The following is an 11,533-nucleotide window of genomic DNA, read 5'->3' on the forward strand; positions in this document are numbered from 1 at the left end:
AGCGGTCTAAGGCACTGCATCTCAGTGCTAGAGGCGTCACTACAAACCCTGGTTCGATTCCAGGCTGTATCACAATCCGGCCGTGATTGGGTGTCCCATAGGGCGGTGCACAATTGGCCCAGCGTCGTCCGGGTTTGGCCGGTGTAGGCCGTCATTGTAAATAAGAATTTCTTCTGAACTGACTTGCCTAGTTAAATAAAATAATAAAAATTATTTATCTTATAAGAAAAAACAAGACATTTTTGTTTGCTTTTGCTAAGGTATGATAGGGGTCCCTGGGATGCCAGTTTCCCTGAGAGGGGGTCCCTGGGCAAGAAAAAGTTGAAGACCGCTGCTCTAAACTTGTTTCCTGAATGCCAAAAGCAGATGGAATTTATATTCACAATAGCTAACCTTGCTATAATTAAATTAGGAGAAAACCAAGTTATATTAAACAAAGTTAGCAATGTTTTCAACAAGGGGTAATAGAAGCAAGCCAACAAGCCAGCAAAGAAAGCAACAAAAAGTACATATACATTACATTTGTCATTTAGCAGATGCTCTTATCCAGAGCGACTTACAGGAGCAATTAGGGTTAAGTGCCTTGCTCAAGGGCACAGACAGATTTTTCACCTAGTCTGATCGGGGATTCGAACCAGTGACCTCTTGGTTACTGGCCCAACGCTCTTAACCACTAGGCTACCTGTATCATTTCAAATTCAAAAATTACTCCATTAACAGGATCTGTATTTCAGGAATTCATTTTGCAAGTACTCCAAATGCACTGTTAAATGATTGAACCATTTAAACTATTTATTTTTTGCCACAGCCCTCATAGGCTCCCATGCGTTGTCTTGGCGACGCACTTGAGCTTGGCTAGCAACAGTTGCCATCCTCTGGAAAGCTGTAGTTGGTTAGTCAGCAAGTCAATCAAATGCACACAATTCTTTGGTGGGACATGACAATGGATCAATTGAGATCAACTGTGCCCATATTGATGATTTGAGCCTGTATTGATGGTTTAACGAGAGATCACCTTGTGGTAATACGGTGTTCATGGGTTCAATTGGTCCATCATGGTGTACTGTGTCTGCACTTCAGAGCATTTGAATCAATAATAGAAAACATCAAATCGATGAGATCTCGTGTAAGTATGTTCACATCCTCCACCTGTCTATAATGGCTGTAGTCAGGTGATCCTGGGACTAAACACCTCCCTCTGCAACTGGATCCTGGACTTCCTGACGGGCAGCCCCCAGTTGGTAAGGGTAGGTAACAACACATCTGCCACACTGATCCTCTACACGGGGGCCCCTCAGGGGTGCGTGCTCAGTCCCCTCCTGTACTCCCTGTTCACCCATGACTGCATGGCCAGGCACGACTCCAACACCATCATTTAGTTTGCCGACGACACAACAGTGGTAGGCCTGATCACCGACAACGATGAGACAGCTTATAGGGAGGAGGTCAGAGACCTGGCCGTGTGGTGCCAGGATAACAACCTCTCCCTCAACGTGACCAAGACAAAGGAGATGATTGTGGACTACAGGAAAAAAAAAAAGAGGACTGAGCACGTCTCCATTCTCATCGACGGGGCTGTAGTGGAACAGGTTGAGAGCTTCAAGTTCCTTGGTGTCCACATCACCAACGAACTATCATGGTCCAAACACACCAAGACAGTCGTGAAGAGGGCACGACAATGCCTATTCCCCCTCAGGAGACTGAAAAGATTTAGCATGGGTCCTCAGATCCTCAAAAAATTCTACAGCTACACCATCGATAGCATCCTGACTGGTTGCATCACCGCCTGGTATTGCAACTGCTTGGCCTCCGATCGCAAGGCACTACAGAGGGTAGTGCGTACGGCCCAGTACATCACTGGGGCCAAGCTTCCTGCCATCCAGGACCTCTATACCAGGCGGTGTCAGAGGAAGGCCCTCAAAATTGTCAAAGACTCCAGCCACCCTAGTCATAGACTGTTCTTTCTGCTACCGCACGGTAAGCGGTACTGGAGCGCCAAGTCCACGTCCAAAAGTCTTCTCAACAGCTTCTATCCCCAAGCCATAAGACTCCTGAACAGCTAATCATGGCTACCCGGACTATTTGCACTGCCCCCCCACCCCATCTTTTTACGCTGCTGCTACTCTGTTAATTATTTATGCATAGTCACTTTAACTCTACACACATGTACATATTACTTCAACTACCTCAACTAGCCGGTGCCCCCGCACATTGACTCTGCAACGGTACCCCCCTGTATATATAGCCTCCCTACTGTTATTTTATTTTACTTCTGCTCTTTTTTTCTCAACACTTTTTTGTGGTTGTTTTATTTTACTTTTTTATTAAAAATAAATGCACTGTTGGTTAAGGGCTGTAAGTAAGCATTTCACTGTAATGTCTGCACCTGTTGTATTCGGCACATGTGGCCAATAAAATGTAATTTGATTTGATTTGATTTGATTGGGGCCTGCCCAGTGGAAACAGTCACGTGCTGAAACCGGAGGTCTCTCTAATACGGGCCAAAGTGCAAGCAGGTGTCACGAGTTCCCCTTGAGGTAATCTGACCCACCACTGACCGGCACTTTCCCCTGTTCCTGTTCTGTGTTACACCTCTGATCCCCACACACCCTCTCTACTAGTGTTGCACTGTAGACCAAAACTTATGTACTTTTTCCGATACTACAACATGAAAAATGGTTCAGTACTAGAATTGTTACTTTTGGTTTGTCTATCAAATGTGTCTCATGTCTGGAAATGAACTAAATGTATTGAACTTAGACAATTAATTTGCCCAAGTTTATATATAGACATTAACAGAATGCATCAGTGATTCCCTGCAACTTTCTGAAGAGGCAATGGCATGGGAATGCCCCCGTCTGTATGTGTGGTGCGCGGATGAATGTCCACCACTTTGTGTAGCCGTTAGCGATGCTAATTATAACAGTCTTCGGATAAAACGGAAAGGCTTTCCCAAAAACAGTCTCAATTAAAAAGTTAACTACAAAGTAGCCTATGCCAGAATCATGATCGTTTGCCTCAATCTAGTGGCCATTTGTTTTAAAAACACCATCACATCTACGCTACAGAAACACTGCTAACCAAACAGTGCTAAGTGCATGTGCACTTGAATTAAAGGGCTACACTCAAATCGACATTTCTTAGATTTTTCTCAGACCGCCAAAGTGGTCCCCTGATGTGGTTTAAGCATTGTTGTGGACTGAAGAATGTTGTTGTTTTTCAATTTAGTAAAAAGTGTGATTTTGAGAGCGATAAAAAATCAAACAAAATCTCAGTCCGTCTCGCCGCTTTCTTTTCTGCCCTGGTATTGTTTTGGTATTGAGTATCGCGATACTAAACCTGGTATCGATGTCCAAATTCTGGTAGTGACACTACTCTCTACTACTCAGGGAAAACAAAACGTTGCTTAATCCAAATGAATACAAATAATAGGCTACCTTCAGATTGCTCAATGTGGAAAAACTGTGGACAAATCATGACATTTACATTTAAGTCATTTAGCAGATGCTCTTATCCAGAGCGACTTACAGGAGCAATTAGGGTTAAGTGCCTTGCTCAAGGGCACAGACATGTTTTTCACCTAGTCGGCTCGGGGATTAGAACCAGAGACCTTTCGGTTACTGGCACAACGCTCTTAACCACTAAGCTACCTGCCGCCCCGCAGAATTGGCCTAAAACCTCTCGACTCTTTCATAACAATCACTTTCATAACATTCCCTGACACTTTTTTTTGTTTGTTGCTAAAACTTCAGAAAAACTATTTTTGCTTTGTCATTATGGGGTATTGTGTGTAGATTTAAATCAAATTTAGAATAAGGCTGTAACGTAACAAAATGTGGAAAAAGTCTGAATAATTTCCCAATACACTGTACATGTTGGTTGTTTTGCTCTAGGAAGCTCCCAGGACTCATCTGAAGGTCCCCCGGGTCCAGTTGAAAAAAATGAACGGAAGTATATATGGAGACTATTTAGTGCCGATATACCGTAAATGTTTCCTGATCTTTCTTATATCTCTCAGATAAAGGACAGACACTTCAGAACAAACTTCCTTTTGGGACTGTTGATCCATGTAGTGAATCTGTTATTCAATGCGTTTGTATGGGCCAAAAATAAATGTTTTCATCAAAACATTGTGTCATATTTTTTGAAACTTCAAGGTGTCCTATAATTCCAAATCAAATAGCTAAATGATCCTTGGTATGACCTTTTTAAAACAATTCCATTTAGCTTAGTAGAACCCCCACCCCTGCTTAGACAGGGCTTAAACAAATAATTGATGCTCTGACTGAACAACTCAAAATCTCCCCAGTTTATACTCCGCAAATGGACATTAGCTGTGAGGGCCGAGGTGCCTATGCATTGACTTTTGTTCGCTATACATGTCCGGGGATGCTATTCACGAGGACATATTGTTCTGTCTCACGATTCCCAAGCATGAAACGGAATAGGGGATGTTGTGTGCTGCGTGGCTATATTGACGAAAATCAGATTCAATATGGGATCGAATGGTGAGCTTTTGCACAGATGGGGCTCCAGCTATGGCGGGACGGCGAGCAGGCCTCTGAATGTGGAAGTGCAACACTATTTGGCTAGCAGCTACACAAGTTAATTACCTTACAATAAAAAAAGCAAGGTATTTTTTGCAAAAACGATGCATGGCCATCAGATTTCTCATGTATATCATAGAATATAGCCAGCTACATTTCCTAATGTTTTGTTTGAAGTTCATCTTGCATTTTTACTTGCTACCGGAGAAAAACTACATCGGAGAAAAGTACATCAGTCAGAACCGATGACATATATAAACCCTGGATTGCTGACGCTATGGATTGGCCATTGAGAGGCTTTGAAGACACCGGTAGGCCATATTGGCACTCCCTAGTAGGAGCAGTCTTCCATAGGAATTCGACAGTACTTCAATTAAATTATTTTTTGTTGTAGTGGGGACAGTAACATTAGTACTCTCAACCACAACAAGAGGTTGTAGCTAGCTAGCATGTATTTTGAAGTGAATCCCCATGTAGCTAATTTTGCAAACTAGCTAATATCTTCAATATACAGTTAACTGCCAACATAATTGAAACGCCTTAAGAAATAAGGGCTATAAGTATATTGAAAGCAGGTGCTTCCACACTGTGGTTCCTGCGTTAATTAAGCAATTAACATGCCATCATGCTTAGGGTCATGTATAAAAATGCTGGGCAGACCATTAATTTTTTGGGCTACCATGCTTCTCTCCCATAGTATGATGACAATGCCCCCGTCCACTGACTGGTTTGATGAGCATGAACACGATGTAAATCATATACCATGGCCGTCTCGGTCACCAGATCTCAACCCAATTGAACACTTATGGGAGATTCTGGAGCAGTGTCTGAGACAGCGGCCAAGGTGCCTTGAAGCCGTTATGGCTCGTGGTGGCCCAACACCCTATTAAGACACTATGTTGGGGTTTCCTTTATTTTGGCAGTTACCTGTAAATCTGGTGCAAACCATGTTTGCTAGCTAACGTTACTTAGCTAGCTACGTTAGCGTAGCTAAGATGTTAGCTAGTCTAACGTTAACTACCTTGTTAACGTTACACGTTAACTATTTCAGCACCATTGTTGACGTGCCGTGGACACCGTAACCTTAACAAAGATAGCTAGCTACTCCCCTATTCATTTATGTGGCGTAACGTTAGCTTAATAGCTATCTACTGAGAGAAGAACGGCATGTGTTGCAAATGTTGATTTTCTGAAAAGAACAGCTACAAACATCGTAAACAAACAAGCCATACCTGTAACGCCACCGATCATGCAATTCGATTTCTCACACTTGGCATTCACAGTCGATTACCGGTACGACTTCATCGTATTTTCCTGTATGTTGCTATGACTTCAATGGTAGAGCGCGCTAGGTGGTTCATGGGTGAGTTCAGTTCGCTTCAACGTTTGCTTCGTTGCGTGACGGTTTGTACTGAACGACACGTTTCTCCAAAACGGTGCGCACCGTTCTTCAACGGTGTTTGAGGGACATTACTTTGCTCCCGTTTGGTGGGTGTGGCCTGTTCATCAATATGGGTGTGAACGCACACCAAATGGGGTGCGTTCAGTTCGATTGTATTTTTGCTACGTTGTGGAACGATTTGTGCCGAAATACACGTTTCCCCAAAACGTTATTGTTGTATGTTCTTGAACTTTGAGGCACGTTTGCTCCGTTTGGTGGGTGTTTGCGCGTGTGGGTTGAAGAAATGAGTGACGTATCTAACCCACAACCCAAACCCCGTTTTTCAATTGGTCGCTCAGTACAGCACCTTCTTCGTTTAATTGAACATACCAGTACGTTTTTTTCGTACTGAACGCAGCCCTCTGAGCCACCACAATCACAACGTTTTTCAACTGGTCTTTCAGTACAATACCGTTTCCGTTGAATTCAAAGTTGCACACTGTTTTATCGTCCTGAACGCAGCCCTGTTCAGTTCAACCTTTGCTACCTTGCGTGACTGTTTGCGATGAACAACACCTCCCCCATATGGAGGACCAAACCTGCCATAATTAGAAAGAAAAAAATGCACACAAAATAGATTCATAAATAAATACATCAACACATAATTAAATAAATGAGCAAGGAAATACAAAAATACTGACTAAAATTGATTAATTTTCTCTACATATCTGTATGTATTTAATTATTTATCTACAGTACTAGTCAAAAGTTTGGACACACCTACTCATTCAAGGGTTTTTCTTTATTTGTACTATTTTCTACATTGTAGAATAATAGTGTAGACATCAAAACTATGAAATAACACATATGGAATCATGTAGTAACAAAAAAGTGTTAAACAAATCCAAATATATGTTTTACATTTACATTTACATTTACGTCATTTAGCAGACGCTCTTATCCAGAGCGACTTACAAATAGGTGCATTCACCTTATAGCCAGTGGGATAACCACTTTACAATGTTTTATTTATTTATTTATTTATTTATTTTGGGGGGGGTTGGAGTAAAGGGGGGGTGGGGGTAGAAGGATTACTTTATCCTATCCCAGGTATTCCTTAAAGAGGTGGGGTTTCAAATGTCTCCGGAAGGTGGTGAGTGACTCCGCTGTCCTGGCGTCGTGAGGGAGCTTGTTCCACCATTGGGGTGCCAGAGCAGCGAACAGTTTTGACTGGGCTGAGCGGGAACTATGCTTCCGCAGAGGTAGGGGAGCCAGCAGGCCAGAGGTGGATGAACGCAGTGCCCTCGTTTGGGTGTAGGGACTGATCAGAGCCTGGAGGTACGGAGGTGCCGTTCCCCTCACAGCTCCGTAGGCAAGCACCATGGTCTTGTAGCAGATGCGAGCTTCAACTGGAAGCCAGTGGAGTGTGCGGAGGAGCGGGGTGACGTGAGAGAACTTGGGAAGGTTGAACACCAGATGGGCTGCGGCATTCTGGATGAGTTGTAGGGGTTTAATGGCACAGGCAGGGAGCCCAGCCAACAGCGAGTTGCAGTAATCCAGACGGGAGATGACAAGTGCCTGGATTAGGACCTGTGTCGCTTCCTGTGTAAGGCAGGTTCGTACTCTCCGAATGTTGTAGAGCATGAACCTACAGGATCGGGTCACCGCCTTGATGTTAGTTATGTTGGCCGGTGTAGGACGTCATTGTAAATAAGAATTTGTTCTTAACTGACTTGCCTAGTTAAATAAAGATAAAATAAAATAAACATATACATTTTTTTTGAGATTCTTCAAATAGCCACCCTTTGCCTTCATGACAGCTTTGCACACTCTTGGCATTCTCTCAACCAGCTTCACCTGGAATGCTTTTCCAACAGTCTTGAAGGAGTTGCCACATATGCTGAGCACTTGTTGGCTGCTTTTCCTTCACTCTGCTTTCCGACTCATCCCAAACCATCTCAATTGGGTTGAGGTCGGGGGATTGTGGAGGCCAGGTCATCTGATGCAGCACTCCATCACTCTCCTTCTTGGTAAAATAGCCCTTACACAGCCTGGAGGTGTGTTTTGGGTCATTGTCCTGTTGAAAAACAAATGATAGTCCCACTAAGCCCAAACCAGATGGGATGGCGTATCGCTGCAGAATGCTGTGGTAGCCATGCTGGTTAAGTGTGCCATGAATTCTAAATCAATCACAGACAGTGTCACCAGCAAAGCACCCCCACACCATAACACCTCCTCCTCCATGCTTCACGGTGGGAACTACACATGTGGAGATCATCCATTCACCCACTCCGCGTCTAACAAAGACATGGCGGTTGGAACCAAAAATCTCAAATTTGTACTCCAGACCAAAGGACTAATTTCCACCGGTATAATGTCCATTGCTTATGTTTCTTGGCCCAAGTAGGTCTCTTCTTCTTATTGGTGTCCTTTAGTAGTGGTTTCTTTGCAGCAATTCGACCATGAAGACCTGATTCACACAGTCCCCTCTGAACAGTTGATGTTGAGATGTGTCTGTGACTTGAACTCTGTGAAGCATTTATTTGGGCTGCAATTTCTGAGGCTGGTAACTCTAATGAACTTATCCTCTGCAGCAGAGGTAACTATGGGTCTTCCATTCCTGTGGCAGTCCTCATGAGAGCCAGTTAAATCACAGCGCTTGATGGTTTTTGCGACTGCACTTGAAGAAACATTCAAAGTTCTTGATATTTTTCGTATTGACTGACCTTCATGTCTTAAAGTAATGATGGACTGTCGTTTGTCTTTGCTTATTTGAGCTGTTCTTGCCATAATATGGACTTGGTCTTTTACCAAATAGGGCTATCTTCTGTTAACCCCCCCCCCTACCTTGTCACAACACAACTGATTGGCTCAAACGCATTAAGAAGGAAAGAAATTCCACAAATTAACATTTAAGAAGGCACACCTGTTCATTGAAATGCATTCCAGGTGACTACCTCATGAAGCTGGTTGAGAGAATGCCAAGAGTGTGCAAAGCTGTCATCAAGGCAAAGGGTGGCTATTTGAAGAATCTCAAATATAAAATATAAAATATATTTTGATTTGTTTAACACTTTTTGGGTTACTACATGATTCCATATGTGTTATTTAATAGTTTTGATGTCTTCACTATTATTCTACAATGTAAAAATAAAGAAAAACCCTTGAATGAGTAGGTGTGTCCACACTTTTGACTGGTAGTGTATCTATTATCTAATTATTAAAAGTTTAATTAATGGTATTCATTTATATATTTATTAATGTATTTATTTCTGTATTTCTTCCTCCAAAATAGTAATGAGGGGATGTCAATCTAATGTCTATGGGTGGTATCTAACACACTATTGGTTGACCAATGTCACAGTGCGTTGCTAGATAGAGTATCACAGTATGAGTCATAATACCAATAAAACCTAGCGGTCAAACAGGGAAATGGTTCCAATCGTTTTTCCACCATTCATTTTTCCCATAGGGGATTGTGGAAACACTTAAAATAAGGGCTGTGTTTCGTGTCGGCTTACCCGGGCGTGACGTTTTGATAACCGTATAAATCTCTCTAGGACAAGGTGACTTTTATAAATATATTCAGCTCTATTTACTCTCAGATTAAACAGGTCAACAATCAGACAGATTACCAGGACATGTACTCAGAGCAGGTGCTGACCAACTGGTAGGTGTCTGACCGAGTCTGTAATACCTACATGTTTCAAGCAGACCACCATAGTCCCAAGGTAACCTACCTAAATGACTACCGGCTGGTTATGGATCACATCAACACCATCATCCCAGAAACCCTAGACCCACTACAATTCATGTACCACCCCAACAGATCCACAGATGATGCAATGTCTATTGCACTCCACACTGCCCTTTCCCACCTGGACAAAAGGAACACCTACGTGAGAATGCTGTTCGTTGACTACAACTCAGCGTTCAACACCATAGTGCTTTCAAAGCTCATCACTAAGCTAAGGACCCTGGGACTAAACACCTCCCTCTGCAGCTGGATCCTGGACTTCCTGACGGGCCGCCCACAGGTATTAAGGGTAGGCAACAACACATCTGCCACGCCGAACCTCAACACGGAGGCCCCTCAGAGGTGCGTGCTTAGTCACCTCCTGTACTCCCTGTTCACCCACGACTGCATGGCCAGGCACGACTCCAACACCATCATTAAGTTTGCCGACGACACAACAGTGGTAGGCCTGATCACCGACAACGATGAGACAGCCTATAGGGAGGAGATCAGAGACCTATCAGTGGGGTGACAAAAGAGCTGATTGTGGACTACAGGAAAAAAGGGGTCATATCACGCCCCCATTCACATCGACGGGGCTGTAGTGCAGCGGGTCGAGAGCTTCAAGTTCATTGGCGTCCATATCACTAACAAACTATCATAGTCCAAACACACCAAGACAGTCATGAAGAGTAGACTGAAAAGATTTGGCATGGGTCCTCAGATCCTCAAACATTTCTACAACTGCACCATCTAGAGCATCCTGACTGATTGCTTCACCGCTTGGTATGGCAGCTGCTCGGCATCCGACCACAAGGCTACAGAGGGTAGTGCGTTCGGCCCATCCAAGACCTCTATAACAGGCCGTATCAGAGGAAGGCCCTAAAAAGACTCCAGCCAACCTAGTCATAAACTGTTCTCTCTGCTACCGCACAGCTAGCTGTACCGGAGCGCCAAGTCTAGATCCAAAAGGCTCGTTAACAGCTTCTACCCCCCAAACCATAAGACTGCTAAACAGTTAATCAAATGGCTACCCAGACTATTTGCATTTACCCCTTTTTCATGCTGCTGCTATACGCTTTACCCCTACCTACATGAGACATATTACCTAAATTACCTTGACTAACCAGTACCCCCGCACATTGACTCGGTACCGGTACCCCCTTTATATAGCTCTGCCGCGAGCTGCCCAGCGACGCATAGTCACTTTACCCCTACCTACATGTATGGATTACCTCGACTAACTCCGTACCGGGAGCCCCTGTATATAGCCTCGATATTGTTATTTTATTGTGTTACTTTTTATTTTATTTTATTTAGTAAATATTTTCTTAACTCTATTTCTTGAAATGTGTTGTTGGTTAAGGACTTGTAATTAAGCATTTCACGGTAAGCTCTGCACCTCGTGACAAATAAATTGAATTGTCTTTCCACCATTAATTTTTCACATGGTGAATTTCACAAACACTTCAAATTAAGTATGTGTTTGGTGTAGGCTTACCTTGTTGTGATGTTTTGATAACCGTGTAATTCTTTCTCGGACAAGGTGAGTTTCATCAATGTATTCGCCTCAATTTACTCTCAAAAATTTGAAATGCTAATTAGCAACAGAGAAGACCCCGGCAAGACTACAAATTCCTGCAGGAAGCCCCTCTACATCATCTCTAGCCGACACTGTCAGCTACCGTTCATGTACGATCAGAGAGACCTGTGCCCAATCCATGATGAATCCATGTGCTATATTGACTAGCCACTGACTACTCTTTAGCTAGTTAGTTAGCTGAGCAGTAGATAAAAAAAATATTTTGTACTACTTAGCCTAGATAATTGTTTGTACGGTATGTCGACTTTGGTTTCTATTTCAGTCCT

At 43.2% G+C, this 11,533-nt stretch overlaps 1 protein-coding gene across 1 annotated transcript in view; it reads right to left on the reverse strand.

Moving 5' to 3' along the window:
• The window catches only part of osbpl5 (oxysterol binding protein-like 5), a 145,689-nt gene extending 139,700 nt beyond the window's left edge, over positions 1–5,989 (reverse strand). Inside the window, exon 1 of the mRNA XM_041837625.2 lies at positions 5,780–5,989. The gene's annotated coding sequence lies outside the window, so the exon portion shown is untranslated. The remainder of the gene's footprint in view (positions 1–5,779) is intronic.
• Positions 5,990–11,533: the final 5,544 nt, after the last annotated feature.

This window comes from Coregonus clupeaformis, chromosome 19 (genome assembly GCF_020615455.1).
Source record: "Coregonus clupeaformis isolate EN_2021a chromosome 19, ASM2061545v1, whole genome shotgun sequence".
Classification (NCBI taxonomy): Eukaryota; Metazoa; Chordata; class Actinopteri; order Salmoniformes; family Salmonidae; genus Coregonus; species Coregonus clupeaformis.